The 19,337-nt window shown below is 39.3% G+C and overlaps 1 long non-coding RNA gene across 1 annotated transcript; it reads right to left on the bottom strand.

The window, feature by feature from the left end:
* Positions 1-713: 713 nt before the first annotated feature.
* LOC148011559 (uncharacterized) lies at positions 714-1,729 on the bottom strand. The gene is made up of 3 exons (XR_015689390.1): positions 1,530-1,729; positions 1,382-1,458; positions 714-1,240 (listed from the first exon to the last, which is right to left on the bottom strand). It is a non-coding gene; the product is annotated as an uncharacterized LOC148011559 (long non-coding RNA).
* Positions 1,730-19,337: the final 17,608 nt, after the last annotated feature.

Genomic DNA, 19,337 nt, shown 5'->3' with positions numbered 1-19,337 from the left:
GATTTTTTGTCCTTAAGTTAACATCAATAGCCACATAGCCATGTCACACGCACACATTCTCTCTCTCTCTCTACATGCACACACACACTTTTTACACATCCATGTTACTGCATCCAAATTTTTCATTCCATTCAACATAATTTTGATTTTGCACTTCCCTCTCCATATATTAAGGAAAAAACCAACCAAATGGCTATGTTGAACATCCATAAATGATGCACCACAAAACTCATCTCTCTTACACACTAGTAGCTTCTACGAGGCTAGTCAACAAGAGAGACATATCTTTTGGTTTGTAAAAAGCACACTCAACAAGGAAAAAGAGAACTTATACAAATGTGCTCGAGTAAAAGTGTAACCTTGAAACATGATCTAGTTCCTTTTGTCCTTCCGACAAAAGTACGAATAAAAACAAGCTCATCTCTTTGGGTACATGGTCTAACTTCTCTTTTTCTGCACTAGAAATATGCTTTTGATATTTTGAGCAATGACGAGTCTCGAGTCTCTCTTTTTCTTTTGGTTTTTTGAAAGTTGACCGACCAATACTATTTTTTTTAATATATTAAATAAGTTAACTTGATTATGTATATATGTATTATTGTAATTTGTATGTATGTATACGTATGCATAATATATATACTAAGAAAAATGAAAGGTGAATTATACAATGTGACATGTCAAATAACAAGTAACTTTTAATACTATATGTCATGATGACAGGTAAATTTCAAGCTTGAACATGTATTATGACAAGCTATTTTCAAAAATGCTTGTTTTGACAGGCAAAATAGCCCTTGACAGGAAAAACAGCCGTCAAATTTAGGCCTTGAATGACAAGCACCAAAATTTGTAAAATGATGTTGCTTTTGTGGTCACATGACACTTGACTAGATCTCGAGATGACAGCCATACATCGTGGCCATACAATTTACATTGAAGGAACCTTTGAATCAAAACGAATCAATTCGCATAGTAATTAAGTACCCGAGGTCATGATACAAAAAGCCGTTGGACCGTAAGGTACTGAAATCCATATAATGAGAGTTAGTCGTGCATAATTCAGTTTATCTTCGATCAGCGTGTATCTAACCCCCATTGGTAAATTTAAGAAACTCGAAGAAAGGATATGAATAATTCAGCACGCCACTGCACAAACGTAATCCGGGTGATAGACAGCTGCGGGTGCTTCAGCAGCCAGTCTCCTCCTCTCATCAAGCGCGACGCCGGTGGGCTGCATGACCTGCACAAGTGTACACAAGGCCAGGGAGCGCTGACTCATGTCGAGCTAACCAATTACGTATGCATGATTATAATTCAATCGGCCATCAGATGCGCGCAAGGCGTAATGCATGAGTCCAAAATTAAGACGTCGGGCACGCACTTGTTCAGTACGGTCGGTAGAAGGGACGTTGGACGATGCGATATGCAGGAGACCACGGGCACCGATCAGCTGCGCACCTGCCACAAATTATAACAGACGATTAGAGAGAGAGAGAGAGAGGGAGTGTGTGTGTGTGTGTGTGTGTTACCCGAAGGCAACGAACGAGAGAGCGTTGGTGTGACGATATGCATGGCGATGTCGATGTTGCAGAAGATGAGGAAGAGGATCAGTGCGATCAGGAGGTGGCATCGACTGATCATCGCCATTCCGTAACCGGGCCAATTGCTTGCAATTATACGTGCTGATCAGATATTGATGATATTTGGGAGAGAGAGAGAGAGTCGGCCCAGCTATCCAGCAGGACGATCAATATCTGTGGGTGAATCTGTGGGTGGATATAATAAATCGATAAATTATTATAAAGTGGGCGCTGGTTACTCTTGCGTTTTCATTAGGACCTTCTTCTTTCCATGTCGAGTTCTATACCGTAATACTTTGAAAAGCCTGAATTCGTCACATCTTACGACTTTGCTACGTGCTTGTAGCAAACCATATACCCTAACAGCACGTAGAATTAGGCTTCTTCTTTGACTCGTGCAAAGGAGCGCATCATGTCCAAGTCATGCTACCTATAAAAAGGGCGTGTTCACCAACTTCCGCAACACTTGGCTTGCTCAAATTAATGCACGAACACCATTTAATCCCACATTGGAGTGCAAATGGAGCACGTATGTGAGGGTCTCGCACCCTCCCTCCATCGGTCCACTCGTACTACATCTAAATAGGCAGCATTCTCAAAACCTTTGTAGCTTCTCATACTTCACATCTAGTAAGTAGAAATCATTAAGAGCTTTGTGTACATGTTCATACTTCTTCTTCACACTTGTGTTCTAGAAGATGTTGAAAGAGATCATTTGAATGTCACCTTGGTGAGTAAATAGAAAACTACTAACAAATTATCCAAAATCCTAGACCCTCTATTCTCAAATTTGGTAACTTCTCGAGAGGGCCAATTAGTAGTTGGTAACATTGATAGGAAATTCCTTCCAGACTAAACATAAACTTAGTGTTTTGAATGTAGCTTTTATATTAGACACACAACGCATTCACTTCACATGACTAGTCACACTCAAGCCGTATAGAATAGACAAAATGCTATTTTGAAATATCCATTCTTCAAATCACCAAGGTGTCAAAAATTATACAATTTTATTGTTTGAAATATATAAGTCCTTTCACAATCTTTTAGCAATATTACTTCAAATGCTTGTCAAACCTTGCATTTGTTTACAAATCTCAAGGTCTAAACTACTTCAAACTTTATATGACTTTTACAACTAAACATCTATTGGCTTTTAAGTTATCCTCCTTTATAGTAAGTTCTCACAAAAAAATTGTTACTTGGGGGGATACACTCCAATACTTTTAAGCATCTATGTTACCATTGAATAACATCTAAATAATTGCAAAATGCGCATTTATAATCCCTTAAGTTCTAGATATCAATGAGGCCTTGCTCCATTATAAAGGATACAACATTTTAGCTATGGGTGTAAGCATATGCTAATATGACACACTTTTTCTCCTACTTAGAATATGGCAAATAATATACCTTGTTACCATGCAAATAATAAAAAAGGATCATAATGATAGTTAGGAAAAAAAAAACTAGTAGAAAATTTGTTACATATTTTTTCACAAAAAAACTTATGGGTGAGTGTTTAATCAAATAAGTTTTTAAGCTAAAAGGAGCCTCAAGGCTCTAGGCCTCCTTTTAGTTTAACGTCTATGAAAGAGCTATATACTCTCTTTTTCCCCCTCAAGCTGATGCTTAAATAGAGAATGACTCTTCTTACTATGATGTTATAGGCTAGTTGTAGCGTGGATGTGCAATGATAATAAGAAAGATGTGGGGTTGGAGTGGTGGAGTAGTCATGATGAGGGGGAAGAGGGTAGGGGGTTCTAAGAGGAAGGGTACGAGAGGGCACCATAAGCCAACCAATCCAAAGAAGCACCAACTTGCACTAGCTAATTGATTGCACTCTCCACCTCTAAAGAAGGCAAAACCTAATCATTTGTAGAATCAGAGTAGGCCTAGGATGGTGCAAGCCTGCATGGAAAAAGAGTGACTTGGTAGGTTCAGGTGATCTCTCTCTCTCTCTCTCTCTCTCTCTCTCTCTCTCTCTCTCTCTCTCTCTCTCTCTCTCTCTCTCTCTCTCTCTCTCTCTCTCTCTCCCCCACAAGAGGCTCAATGTGTAATATCTCCCTTTGCATGTATATATTACAAGGTGATGGAAATGTGCCAAAATTTTATACAAAAAGCAAGAAAGGTTTTTCCAACTATCATAGATTTTCGCGAGCCTTATGTCATTTCCATGGAAGGTGTGAATCCCAAATTGGTGAACTAGGATGATGTTTTTGACATGAAGTGGTTCACTGTTTTAAAGCAGTTGCATGAGAGTGGCAACTAGTGCATTAAGTGCAGTCACACCTCTGGTGAAGTCTACAAGCAAGTCATGCTAGGTCACTAGTATATTTTTTACCAAAAAATACGCACCAATATGGAGATTATGTCAGTCTTCATTGCATGCCTTGTCAAGGTGTTCAGCCATGTAATGCTTTCAAATGGGACTGTTGTGAACTTTTATTGGGCATGATTTGCATTTGGCAAAGCTACAAGACCTTCAAAGAAGGGATACTTTGATGGACACCTCAACATAAGATAATATTACCTACTAATATCATAAGCACTATGAAGCCATTTACAAGTTTCCACAATGTATATTTAAGTTGGTTCCTTCTCTTCTATCTATTAGTTACATGTTTAAGACATGCCCAAGCCTACAAAAAACAAAAGGTGCATTTTAAAGAAAAAGTATATGTGATATATGGGCATCAATAAATAAACTATTATAACTCACACAAGTATGTGCTTTGTGAGAAGCAAGGATCCTGCTTTCAAATGTCATGGTGAAATTATCTAGATGTATTTCAATTTTATGATGTGATGATGTGTTATCTTGCTTTTGTGAACTTTGCAAATATTTTATTTCTTCAACAACTTTGTATATGGTCTTTACATGTAAGACATGTTGAGATATCGAGCTCCACTCGTGATATGCCAGGGTGACCGTTGTGCATTTATGTCACCGACTTGTCAGTTGTTGCAAATGCGGTTGGTACACCGCCCATGAATAATAGCTAGATGACAACTATCCTTATCTACTCTATTTCGTGGCTCAGTTAGTATGCCACCTTAGTTAGTTGAGTTTGGTTTGAGACCCATATATAGGGTTCTCCTATTTCTATGTACTAGAGTTCTTTTTGGCTTACACAACTAAGAAGAGGAAAACTCTTTTCAGCCTCCACCTTTGTGTGTATTCAGCCATTGTGCAAGCAAGAAAGCTACAAGTGAGACTCCTTCCTTCTTTCCCACAATCTTGACATGGTATCAGAGCCTTGTTCGTGGTAAGGAGCTCAAGAAAGCAAACCAAGTTCGTGGTGTTCTGGTAAGAGGACCACTGTTGCTTCCATTTTTCTGTTTTGGGAGCAAGTCTCTGCAGGTAGCACAGCCGGAAAGTGCAAGAGTGCATCGTCTCAGATTGAGACGCCCTTCGCGGTGTAGCAAGAGGGCAGTATATGCTGCGGGTAAGGGCTTTAGCCCTAGGTTGCTCTGTTTTTTTTATTTGAGGCCATTTCGGGGCCTGTTTTGGAGGTAGAAGTTTTCTGCACGCACTCAGGAAAAGGCCCAGTTTTATGCTGTGCGACCACTATTCTACAGGTCGGTGAAAAGTTACTGTAGAAATTGCATTGTATGCCTGTGCGCAGAGACATTGGGAGTTATAGAATCATCCTTGTTGCTGTTGATGCAAAATCGTCACTAGGAAGTGACTGTGTGGTCAAATACCACTTTCATCAGTTTTTCAGATTTGCCCTTGTGAGGCTGAAGCTGTGTTTTTTGCAGTGACAGAATTTTTTATAGTGTTCTGTAATGGCATCTGATTCTCTTTCATAGATTGTCACTCAAAAGCTTGACAAGAACAACTTCCAAGCATGGAAGTTTAGAATGATGAATTTCCTTATGGGAAAAGGATATTGGGAATTCGTTGCAGGAAATGAAGAAGAACCAGTTCTTCCTGATGTTCCCAATCAACAGCAAATCCAGACATTTAAAGCATGGCATGAGAGAGCCAGGAAAGTTATGTACTAGCTATTTATCAGCATTTCAGACTCTATGATTGTGCATATTCAAGATGCAAGTACGCCAAAGGAGGCATGGGATACTTTGTCAAAAATGTATAGCACAAATACGCAAGGCAAGAAAATGCAGCTCAAGCAAGAGTTGCACAATGTGCAAAGAGAAAATATGAGCATCAATGACTACCACATGAAGGTGAAGAAGATTGCAGATGCACTTGCTTCCATTGGGTCGCCAGTGGAAGATGATGATTTAGTTTTTGTGACCTTGAATAGTCTAGGAAAGGATTATGCACAGTTTCGAACATCCATTTCCGTCCGTGAAAGATTTCCTAATTTTGAGGAGTTGATTGCTATTCTAATTTCTGAGGAGCAGAGAAATGGTGGTGCATCTTCTTCAGGAGGAACTTCAAAAGAAGCTGTCTTCTACTCAAATGTTGGAAGAGGTAGAGGCAGAGGTAGAGGAGGCCGATCTGGAGGCCGTGGTAGAAATCAGAATATGCAGCAAACTCAAGAAAACCAGTCCTATGGAGGAGGATGTGGTAACTTTAGAGGCAGGGGGAGCCAAAGAGGTCGTGGTGGATGGTAAAGAGGCCAAAATGCAAACAGTAATGTTGAATGCTACTACTGTGGTAAAATGGGTCATATGGCTAAAGACTGCTATAAAAAGCAGAATGACATCATGAATGGAAAATTGCAACAAGGGAATTATGCATCTTCTAGTAGACAGGGTGATGACAGAAATGAGCATTTGTTTATGGTGCAACACATGAATAATTCTGTGACAAGTGTAGAAGAAAGCAATGATGTATGGTATATTGACTCAGGTGCATCAAACCACATGACAGGTCATGCAGAATGGATGGAGGATGCAAGGAAAATGGAAAAACCAAGATTTGTGGAAATTGGTGATGATACTGCACATCCTATTGTGCAGATTGGAAAAATTCCTTTGTCTATGCAGGATGGGAAAAAGAAATACATGTCCGATGTATTTCATGTCCCGAATATCACCAAGAATCTGGTTTGTGTTGGTCAAATGGTTGAGCAGGGCTTGCTGGTCAGATTTAATCCTCATGGATGCTTTGTTGAGGATATGAAAAATAAAGGTCACTTGATAGAAAAAGGAAAGAAGAATGGTAGAATGTTTACGTTGGATGCAGACATGCTTGAATTGAGTGCAGCAATGTTTGCACATGGGACCGATGTAGTTGCAGATATTGATATTTGGCATAAACGCATTGGTCATGTTAATGTACAACGACTTAAATCAATGCAGGCCCAAAATATTGTTGCAAGATTGCCTAAATTCAAGGTTGCAGAAATGCATAAGGTATGTGAAGCCTGTCAATTTTGAAAACAGGCAAGGAAACCATTTCCTAGACATGTTCAAGAGAGTAAGAAGCCATTGGAATTAATCCACTCTGATGTGTGGACTACTAAAGCTGCATCTCTTGGAGGTTGTCATTATTTTGTCACTTTTATTGATGACTATAGCAGAACAGTTTGGGTGTATTTTATGAAAAAGAAAAGTGAAGTTTTTGGGCATTTCAAAACTCTTAAAGCTATGGTTGAAAAAGAAACAGGCCTGCAAATAAAATGCCTAAGGTCAGATGGAGGGGGAGAGTACATCTCAAATGAGTTTGCAAGGTTCCTGCAAGAGCATGGCATAAAGCAGCAATATTCATGCAGTCATACCCCACAACAAAATGGAATTTCAGAAAGGAAAAACAGGCATATTGGAGAGGTATCTCGTGCCATGCTCAACGAAAAAGACTTGCCAGATTTTTATTGGGCTGAAGCAGTTGCTACAGCAGTCTACATAATGAACATGACTCCCACTGCAGCAATACATGGGATGACTCCAGAGGAGAGGTATACTGGTAGGAAACCAGATATTTCTCATTTGAAAATTTTTGGTTGCATTGCCTATGTTCATGTGCAAGATGAGTTGAGATCCAAGTTGGATCCAAAAGCTGAGAAGTGCATCTTTATTGGTTACTCTCTACAGAGCAGAAAGGGTATAGATGCTATAACCCTTCTACTCGTAAGTTTACAGTGAACAGAGATGTTGTTTTTGATGAGATGAGTAGCTGGTATAAACCAGTAAATATGATTGATGATGTAGATGCACAAAATGGTAATGCTGCACAGAATTCACATCAGCAGTCACAAAATATTAGTGGACCTGGAGCGTTCTCTAGCACTGGTTCACATTCTTCGCCATGGATAGGCAGATTGAGATTAGGAGAATCTTCTCAAAGCAATGCAAATAGTGGTATGCAGGTATCATGAAAAGGAAAAGAGAAGGTAGATCAGCCCATGTTTGATATGAATGTAGGTCACTCTTATGTGGATGGTGAATCTAGTGGCTCAGAATAGAGCATTGATAATGAGTTGGGTATTCCTTCTATTGTTACACTTGGAGTAAGGAAGACCAGGGATGTTTTGAGAGCACCTAGGAGTGAACCTACTTTGCGCAGGTCTACCAGAGCTAGGTATCCTGTGGATAGGCTGAAATATGATGGATTTATAGCCATTCACTATGCATATATGGTCAAAGTGATACAGGAACCAGAACCCACTTCTTTTGAGCAAGCCATGGGAAAAGAAAAATGCGAGAAAGCCATGGATGAAGAAATGGATGCCTTGGAAGCAAATGCTACATGGAAACTGGTACCTTTGCCTAAAGGTAAGAATGCAATTGGCTGTAAGTGGGTTTATAAGGTGAAGCACAATGCAGATGGTTCTGTGAACAGATACAAGGCAAGATTAGTAGTCAAGGGGTATGCACAAACATATGGCATTGATTATGAAGAAACATTCAGTCCGGTTGCAAGGATGGCAACCGTAAGAGCAGTCATTGCTATGGCTGCATCAAAGAAATGGTCTTTACATCAGATGGATGTAAAGAATGCCTTCTTGCATGGTGATTTGCAAGAGGAGGTATATATGGAGCAGCCACCAGGTTATGTGCATGATGTTCATCCTGAGTTTGTTTACAGGTTGAAGAAAGCATTGTATGGCTTGAAGCAAGCACCTAGAGCATGGTCTGACAAGATAGGACAGTATCTTGTCACTATTGGCTTTCAGATTTCCAAGGCAGATTTCTCACTTTATGTGAGAAAAACAGAGAAATGTATTATGCTACTTGTCATTTATGTTGATGATTTGATTATGACAGGTGATAGTGATGAAGATATCCTTCATGTGAAAATGCTATTGAAGCAAAAGTTTGAGATGAAGGATTTGGGAGAGCTGCGTTATTTCTTGGGCATTGAGGTGATTAGATCACCAAGTGGGATACGGCTCTTGCAGAGGCAGTATGGATTGGACATGCTGTCCAAATATGGAATGACAGGCTGTAAGCTTATTTCAGTTCCTTTGGAGCAAAATGTGAAGCTGAGCGCAGATACAGGTGAGCTTCTGGGAGACCCTACTATGTACAGATGCATAGTAGGAAGTTTGATTTATACGACTATTACCAGGCCAGATTTAAGCTATGATGTTAGATTGGTAAGTCAGTTTATGCAGGCTCCAAGGAAACCACATTTGGATGTGGCTAGACGCATACTCAGTTATGTGAAGTCCACATTGCAGTATGGACTATTTTATGAGACTGGGGTTCAGATACAGTTGCATGGATACATTGATGCTGATTGGGATGGTAGTATTTCTGATAGACGATCTACCAGTGGATATATGTTCTCTTTTGGGAGTGCTGGAGTCACTTGGAGCAGCAAGAAACAGTCTACAGTTGCCTTGTCGAGCACAGAGGCTGAGTACAAGGGCGCAGCAATGGCTACATGTGAGGTAGCTTGGTTGCATAAGCTACTTTATGATATGCATCAGCCTACAGATGGGCCAGTTGTCATTTATTGTGACAACATGAGTAGTATACACTTGGCAAATAACCCAGTCTATCATGCTAGAACAAAGCACATTGAGGTGCATTATCACTATGTGCGGGAGAGGGTTTTACAAGGTCTTATTGATCTAGTTTATGTCAGCACAGAGGATCAGGTAGCTGACATATTCATGAAGGCATTGGGCGCAGAGAAGCTGCGCAAGTTCAGAGACCTGCTTGGTGTGCAAGAATTGGGATTGAGCTCGAGGGGGAGTGTTGAGATATCGAGCTCCACTCATGATATGCCAGGATGACCGTTGTGCATTTATGTCACCGACTTGTCAGTTTTGCAGATGTGATTGGTACACCGCCCATGAATAATAGCTAGATGACAACTATCCTTATCTACTCTAGTTCGTGGCTCAATTAGTATGCCACCTTAGTTAGTTGAGTTTGGTTTGAGACCCATATATAAGGTTCTCCTATTTCTATGTACTAGAGTTCTTTTTGGCTTACACAACTAAGAAGAGAAAAACTGTTTTCAGCCTCCATCTTTGTGTGTATTCCCCCATTGTGCAAGCAAGAAAGCTACAAGTGAGACTCCTTCCTTCTCTCCCACAATCTTGACAAGACATTGGTGATTTTTGAAATTTAAGTGAACAAGCATGGACAGAGACTCTTGTAACATGGACTCATCTATGGACATATAAATAAAATGTGAAAGGCCACAAAGACATTCAAATGCAAGATGAGAGTGATTCATAATCACACTCAAAAATTGTTAGACAAGGGATTACATTGGTTATGTAGAATCTACAATCACTCTTTGTGACTTTTGTAAACCATCTCATATCCTAGAAATTATGGAATCTCTATAATTTATGTAGTTACATGCATGACACTAATAAAAAACATTTTATATATACATGGAGCCCTATAAAAAACTTATCACTCTTTTACATTGATTTTATTAGAAACTGTGAAAGCATCATCAAAAGATTGATGGACTAGCAAGGGATAACTTTAAGCTCATTTACACAAGCAGCTATAAGGTTTTCCTTTTCTTTTTTATTTGTTATTTTTCATTTTCTATATATATATATGTATGTATGTATGTATGTATGTATGTATGTCTCTCTCTCAACTCACCACATTGTCTTGCTATGGATCATCTCCCACACTTTGATACTCAGTTACCTGGTACAAACTTACATCACTCACAGACTTTTTCTCTTGACTTGGATCATGTCCTCACCACTCTAGATCCAAAAAGTCTTCTTCATTAAAGTTCCTTAAGATTTGTAACCCAAGAAAACCGTCACCACAAGCTATTATGGATTATGGTCAATTTTCTAATCAATGTCATCTCCACCCACACAAACAAAGGGACTCATATTCCATATGATGCTTTATGTCCATTGCATTGACTGACATGCATTACTTTTAGTCTTTATTCTTACTTCATGGAAGATCTAAGTAATTCAAAAAGAGAAGAGGAACCCTTTTCAAGTGTTGTATATTAAAATAAGGAACCCTTTGACAGAGTCCAAGACCTTTTACCATTCCATTGATGAGAGAAAAATGTTGCAACACTTTATAAGGATATCTTTTCCTTGAATATATTGTTGATATAATGAGTTCCACACTTGAGGCATGTCAAGTGATTCTCAAACTCTCTCAAAAAGAGAACACAAACTTTAGGGCATGCATGAATACAATCATAGTCCAACTTATGATGCATGGTAGAGTGAAAAATATAGGCATGAAAGAGGAGGGTATCTATTCGTGATTACACAACAATGTCAATGAGATCCTAATGGATTTGAATTCATCATTGTAGATTTGAGTGCCAAGGATATTACCAAGTAGAACAATAGTAGCTTTGATAATGTCCATTGTATTATTAATATACATGGAGAATATAAGAATATAGCTCTTGAACAACAAGGTCGGTGCCTTGCAAGAGAAATTACTCGGTCCTCTAGTGCAATAAGTTCCATCACTTGCCCAAGGAGTCTCCTTATTTAGGGATTTGTGCAACTTAGAGCATCCAAAACTCCATACTCAAGATAATGCTAGGCATATGTAGGTTGTTGTCTACATGATATTACATGTATAATCAAATTCCTACTTATACATAAAGTACCACATCCTCCATTACACTTCCCTATTGCTTAGTTCACCTTGATCCTAATCGCCTCAAGACTATGTACAATCCATGTTACTATGTATTTGTTGTTTCACAAAAATCATCCCATTAATCCAATAAGAGTTGTATTCATCAGTCATAAAAACTCCTATTAGATATGCTCAATGCCCCACCCTCATAAGTTGCTACCAATGAACCATGGTGCTCTACGTTCTAAGGCTCCCATTATGAGGACAAGCCATGTGTGAGCCCAGACAACATTGGTTGGGTCACGACTTTATGTCGGATGAGGTCTATGTGACCAAATGGAAAAAATATGACCTTCTTAGATCTAACCTTTAGGTTAGATAGAGTAGTTATACTAGTAGTAACTCGAGCCACAATGCATCCATTTGTAGGGTGTTGGAGTTCTCGCATGTCAAGAAAATATTGCATGGAGTATTCGTTGGTTGACTAGGAAAGGCTCATAATATGGTGTGAGGACATGCCAACTAGACTACTTTCCCAAGCTATAAAAGGAACACCCCTCAGACATCATCAATATATATTTCACCCAGTCAAAGTTCTTCCAAGTAGCCTTAAGCTCTACGTCTATCATTTATCTAGATTTCCATCTGAGCTTCATAAATCTTTGTATCAATTCCTTTGAAATTAAAGCAAATTTAATGTATTCCATACTCCTTTCTTAGACTCTATCCATTGTGCCATGTTATTTTTACATTATACTAAGGCGCAGGGGGCTCTAAGGGGAGTGAATAGTAAGCAAGAGACAAGGGATTCAATAGCAAAGAGGAGAGATGTTATCTAATGCATCAAAGAGAAATGTTGGCATTTTAGGTAGTGGTACTACTATACTAACAATGCAAACATTAAGGATTCATCTACCACGTTCAGGAAGGAGGCAAGTTAGATGGTATAAACTACACTTTGTGGAAGTTTTAAATTACAACTATCCTTGATTCTTATGAGCTTTTGGGGTCAGTACTAGGGACTGACCCAAAACCACAACCCACTCTTGACCCATCAAATTTAAGTATTATGATTTCTCCAAATGTCAATCTTCTATGGACTTGGAAACAAAGGAATGTAGATGGACTTTGTATCTTAGTTACAGGCTATTATGAGAATGCTTTGACCTTAATTCATCATACAACCAAGGCATCAAAGGCTTGGGACATGTTGAGGAGTTAGTACAAAACATGAAATCAATCAAGGATTCAAAACCTAGAGAATAAACTAGCAGTAGAGGAGTTTACTAAAAGAGAGATGAATAAAGTGTTCATCACTTGAATCACACATTTGTGCAACCATATGGCTGGTGCTAGGATACAAAAGACTAGTAAGGAGCTAGTTGAGAGGTGTTTTTAGATTTGTCCACCAAAGTTTGATCAATTGGAACAGTCCTAAACACTCAAGTGAGACCCCAAGCTTTATGCACTACTAATGGAGGGAGAAGTTGTGGCTTAAAGCCTGAGAAGGTAGCAGTAATGGAGATGTCACCCTCTCCACCAATGCAAAAGACAAAGGTGACTCCTCTACCAATAATGACAAAAAGAATAGGGGTGGTAAGAAAAAGTTTCAAGAAGAGTGCTTCTACTATAAGAAGAAATGATATACAATTGCATATGGTCATGTCAAGAAGATGAACAAAAAGGATAGCACCCTGAAAACTAAAGGAAAACAAGTAGTCGATATGGCTAAAGTAGAGTCAAAGTTATTCATGGCAACCATTGAGGGAGTGTGTTCCTCAAAGCAAGAAGTATCTACCACTAACTCATGGATATTATATAGTGGTACCTCTCATCACATGACCAACAAGAAGGATCTATAGAGTTCTATACAACCTCTATAAGAATCTGTCATTGTGACAGTTGGGAATAATGCAAACTATCATGTTGAGGGTACATGTACTATTTATTTTATTATTGCAAATTGTAAACTCAAGAATCTTTCAAATGTGGATTGTATGTTCCAAAGATTTAGAGAAATCTATTATCATTTACTTCCATAATTGATCTCGACTATGAGGTGAGATTTACCTAAACAAGTGATGAAATTCTTAAAAATGCTAGCAAAGTTCTTAGAAAATGAGAAATAAGGGACAACATGTATGAGCTAAGTGCTCTTATGCCATTGTTGGTGTGGACATAAGTAAACTTTGGTATGAAAGATTCAGTCACATTGGATCTGCAGTGTTAAAACATATGCATAAGCAATATATGGTTACTCACCTAGTGTACTAATTGAAATGAAGGAGCCCTATGAAACTTGTATGATGGGCAAGCAATAGAGAAAATCATTTTCACGACAAAGCAAGAATAGAATGAAGGCTCCTCTAGAGTTGATGCATGCTGACTTGTGTAGTAAAATGCCTACACAAGCCTTGGGAGGGGATCTTCTTATTTTATGTTGATCATCAATGACTATATATGAAGATGTGGGTGTATATCCTTCGTGATAAGGCTTAAGATTTTGGTAAGTTTAAAGAATGACTTTAACTTGTTGAGGTTGATACATGGCAAAGTGTAAAGAAGTTTAGAACATATGGAAATGGTGAGTTCAACTCAAAGGAGTTCGAAACCTTTTGCAAGAGCAAAGGGATCAAGTGTCAATTGATGACTTCTCATACACCTTAGCAGAATAGCATTATTGAATGCCAAAATTGCAAAATTGTAGAAATGGCAAGGTGTATGCTTAAGGGCAAGGGATTGTCTAACCAGTTTTGGGCAGAAAGTTGTGAATACTATAGTTTTTATTATCAATCAAAGTTACGCAAAGGCTCTTAAAAACCCCTCACAAGGCCTATTGTTACAGCTCGGAAAGGAATCCCAAGACAAAAAGGCCCCAAAAAGTCAAACATGGTGGAAGGTAGCCCAAGGCGATAGCCCAAGGGGTGGGAAAAGTGGAAAAGAAATGCAAGCTCAAAAAAATGTAGGAAAAGCCTTAATGCAAAAGGAAGTACACGATAATGAATGTACCAAATATTCTAGCAAAGAAAGCAGTGAGCGTATTGTATTTCATTTTGTAAACGAGTGCCACGCTCCCTCTTGTGTAATTTGTAAATGTAGACAACCACAGTCGAAGGAACCATGAAAATAGGAAAGAAATAAAGAAAGACGATGTTGTCCAAAACAACTAGTCATGTAAAAAGGGATGGGATCCCAAAGAGGAGGAGGGCATGTATAAAAAGGAAAAAAGAGAATAGAGAAGATCATTCTTATGTGTGGCCAAAACTAGCTCTCCTCTTCTTCTTGTTCTTGCTTTCTTGAGCTTGTTTTTGAGAGAGGGAGTGAGTGTGTGAGGGTGAGGGATTGTGGTGGAGAAGCTCTCCATCTTCTCCTCTCTTCTTCTTCTTCTCTTCTCTTCTCTTGTCTCAAACATGGCAATGGAGCATGGAGCTTGGAGCTTGAGGATCGAGCTTGCACCTTGGATCATGGAGGTATTGAAGTGCTTGAGGGAGGAGGCAACTTGATAAAGCATGGAGGTAAGCTCACTACACTCATAGGTGTGAGAGTGTGTACGGCTATTTGAGAGGTAACCATTGCACTTGGCTTGAAACGCTTGAAGCAATAAGTGGTTCTAGGTCTTAGTGGTTGATCAAAAATCTCACACATTTTGATTCTATTACTAGGACCAATGAATTCAAGCTTTGAGTGCTTTTGTGCTTTAAATCAAGCGACGAAGTAGGAGTTTAACACCGAAACGGCACTTGGTTTTAGGTAGGAAGCAAGGGATTTGGAGGCCATTCAATCTCTTTTGTGGATTAGTTTAGGTGTAGGAAGCTTTCTATGCATTGGATAGAATAGAAGTTGTGTGTTTTTTATCAGAGTTGAGACACTAAGGTTTGGAAAATAAGGAAAAATAAGAAAAATATAACTCTCTAGATAACTAGATAACTAGGAAACTGGAAAACTGGGGAAGAAAGAAATTAGATTTTGCATGTCCAAGAAAAAAGAAAGAGAGGTAAGAGGAGAAAGAGAGAACACAAAAGGTGGAACAAGGGGGAGAGATAGCTCATTTGCATTTAGGGAGATTGAAAGAGAGAGCTTGTGAGAGAAAGGTAGAGAGTTACAGGTCTACAGACTACAATGCCTACAATCCTTGGTTTTAATGCATTCAGCCCTTCCAGGTATGCTTAGGATCCCTGTTGCTATCTATTGTATTGTTCTAGAATCCTTGTAGCATTGATTAGTATGCATTAAGTGAAATAAAAGCCTATTTGTGCCATTTTGTGAGTTACGTGCATCGCTTGGATAGTGACTGTAGGGCTCCAAACGGCCAACCTTGGATATTCGGCCAAGCCTCGAACGGCCAACTTCAAGCACTTGGATAGGCACCCCTTATCCAAGTCTAAGCCAAATTGCTTGAGCATCCGAGTCTTGGACTCAGACCAGATAACCAGAACCCTATCTCATAGAGTTTTCAACCCTCTAGGAGCATGCTAGTGCTTACCCCCAACTAACCAGTGAGACCAGGCTAGAGTCCGAACCTGTTAACAAACCCATAGAATTGTTTGCACTAGAGAAAGGAGGAACCTCAACCTAGTAATCTGTGGGGGACTCAAAGCCGAGGTTTGGCCAGTAACTTATTAGAGACCCAAGTTGACTCACTAGGCTAGACACCCAATAGACCACCTATCGTGATCCATAGAGAATTGAGGCTCAACTAGTCATGAGTAATCAAAACCCCTTCTAACCGCATCAAGAATAGGAAATAGATTGAACTAGTTGACTCCATCAAAGGTCACACTTGACAGTGTAGGCACATAAGCATGTATGGAAATTGGAAAGCCTGATTTTGCACAGTGTACATCAAGATGCATTGCATGGAAAAAGAATGACTTGGTAGGTTCAGGTAATCTCTCTCTCTCTCTCTCTCTCTCTCTCTCTCTCATCGTGTTGAGGGAAAAGTCAACCAAATGGCTATGGTGTACACCCATCAATGGTGCTTAATGAAAATGATATTTCTTACATACTAATGACTTCTACCATGCTGGCTAACAAGGGAGACATATTCTTTAGTTTATAAAACACACATTGAACAAGGAAAAATAGAACTATAATGTGCTTGAGTAAAAGTGGACCTAGGAAAGTGATCTAGCTCCTTGTTGTTAGAATATCAAGCTCCCATTACTCTCCTGCCAGTATGTATGACCGACATTAGCTGTGTCCAGCTGGATCATCAAGTGTGGGACATTAAATAAGTCAGTGGTCTTAGACCCAGTGTGAATGGTCCTACGGACCTTAGTACTATTGTATACACTTATGTTATGTTAGTAGTCTATGAAATAATGGAAGAAGGAGAGAGCACATTGCTCTGAATGTTGTCTCTTCACTCTTGTCTCTGTCATTGATTGTTAACATGGTATCAGAGCATCCATGACTAGGCTCTGTGGAGTTCATGCAGAAAGAAGATCTGAAGACTGACCTGCCAAGGTTGAAAATAGAAGAAGGGCTGTCTGCCATTTTCTTTCTAAAGGTATGCATTGGTTTATCAGGTCTCCATTTGGCTCAAGTATTGGTTGAGGATTGTTTGGCTCTTGTCTGGAGCATTTGGAGGTGCCATTGATCACATTAGAGAGGGCATTACTCAATACGAAGATCAAATGCTATTGCTGAATACTCCTGGGTAGTCTGCATGATTGCGCCAGTTGACATAATGAGTCCCCATGGCTTCTTGTGAAGGCAATGATCAGTACTTAAGTCATCTACAACTTGGTTGCACTCTTTGGAAGGCACTTTATCACCCTGGCATGCTGGCACATGAGCATGAGCTCATCTAGGAGTTCTGTAAACTAATTACAAACCTAGAACAGAAGCCTAAACTGCTGTATACAGAGTATACATAGCATATACAACACATTGGCAAGAGCTTTGAGCTCCTTGGCATGCTCAAAAGGACCTATTAGAGCACATACATGCTATGTAAACATATGTATTGGATATTATGCTTGAAAACTGAAGGTTTTTTACAAAAATACTCAGATTTGGGAGTATTTACTTGGCTGAAAATTGTCATTGAACAGGGCAGCATACACTAGAGTCCTCCTGAATATTTGAAGCCATTTGATGAGCATTTTGAGCTCTACTGAAGTGAGGGTTCATTCAGGAAGCATATGTACTGAGTTTGATGCATTTGGGTTGCATTTTACTGATAAAATATTCAGATCTAAAATTTTATGACAGGCTGAAAACTATCATAAAGCTGTCATCATCATATAGTCATTGCCTTGAAGAAGTACATGCCTTTTGTTACCTACAGGGAGTTGTATGGTACGGGATATGATTGTTGAATTCTATGAGCATTGAAGGCTCTTAAAAACTGAAAACTAAATCTGGAAACAAATGTATTCACAAGGTATTGGCTGGTCATAAACAATGAATGCATTATATGACATTGCCTCTTACAGATAGAGTGTCTGCGAATGCTTGTTTGGTCATGTATTGACCTGTACACACAGTGGCATATGTATGAAGTGGCTTGAGGATCTCTTGGGCTGAAATACATCTAGGTTTGACAGTTTATTGGCTGTATACAATCTATGAGCAGATTTATGTCACTTGTACTTGCTGGATATGCACTGTTTTGTGCCTGTATGACTATTTCTAGTTTCCTACATATACTAGAAAATGTATGGGAAAGTTTGGAGCATGTATGACATGATTTAAAGTGGTTTTTTGATAGTAAAATCATTGCTAGTTACTAAAAAATTGCATGTTTCAGACTACGTATTCTCTTCACTGCAATAAGCTTGCATGACACAGAGTTACAGTACTTGCAAAGTCTATGTACTGACTGATGTATCTACGGGTTATACCACATGTTTATGGATGTTTTTGAGGTTGTAAAGGGCTGAAATTCCCTGGTTTTTTGCAGAGAATAGCTACAGAAAATTGTCATAAATAGTTGAGGATTGAACTTGGTCACTCATACTTGTTAGCTTACAGGAAGTCAGGCAATGACTAAATATTGTCTGGTACAATATGGCTAATGTAGAGAGGACTGACAACATACCCCAGATAGTGGGGGAAAAGCTTGACAGTAACAATAATGCCATATGGAAGTTCCACATGGAGAAATTCTTAATAGGGAAAGGCTAAAGGGAGTTGGTGTCTGGAAGCTGAACCTGAGCTTCCAGATCGACCTACGGCTGATCAGAGATGATTACATCGAGCTTGGACAGAAAGAGCTCGTAGGGTGTTGCACTGGCTGTCTCTATGTATATCAGATGCCATGGTAATGCAGATAATGAAATGCAGCTCTCCTAAGAATGCATGGGACATCTTGGTCAAGTACTATGGCACAACCACAAGTGCCAGGAAGATACAATTGAAGCAGAAGTTCAACAACATGAAGAGAAAGAGTAGATCTATACAGGATTATGTCACAAAGGTTAAGACCATTGCGGATCAGCTGGCATCTGTTGGTTCACAGGTTGAAGATGAAGACATGGTTGTTATGACTTTGAATGGCTTGGGGCCTGAGTATAAGTCTTTTGACACTTCTGTGTCTATGAGGGCTGAAATGCCTAATTTTAATGAGCTAGTTGCATTGCTTATTTATGAGGACATTAAACTTGGCTTGGCTACAGGGTCAAGCAGTTCTAAAAATAATGATGCAGTTTTTTATTCAAATCAACACAGCCGTGGCAACCAAGGTAGAGGCTATGGATTTGGCAGACGAGGCTAGCAGAATGCATCCTATGGCAATAACAACCAACAGGTATCAAACACAAGAGGTGGTGGAAACTTTAGAGGCAGGGG

This window comes from Lygodium microphyllum, chromosome 28 (assembly GCF_053477565.2).
Source record: "Lygodium microphyllum isolate KBCC chromosome 28, Lygodium_microphyllum_v1.1.10, whole genome shotgun sequence".
NCBI classification, from domain to species: domain Eukaryota; kingdom Viridiplantae; phylum Streptophyta; class Polypodiopsida; order Schizaeales; family Lygodiaceae; genus Lygodium; species Lygodium microphyllum.
The sequence above is the reverse complement of the archived record's forward strand: the minus strand, read 5'-3'. Positions and strand labels throughout refer to the sequence as shown.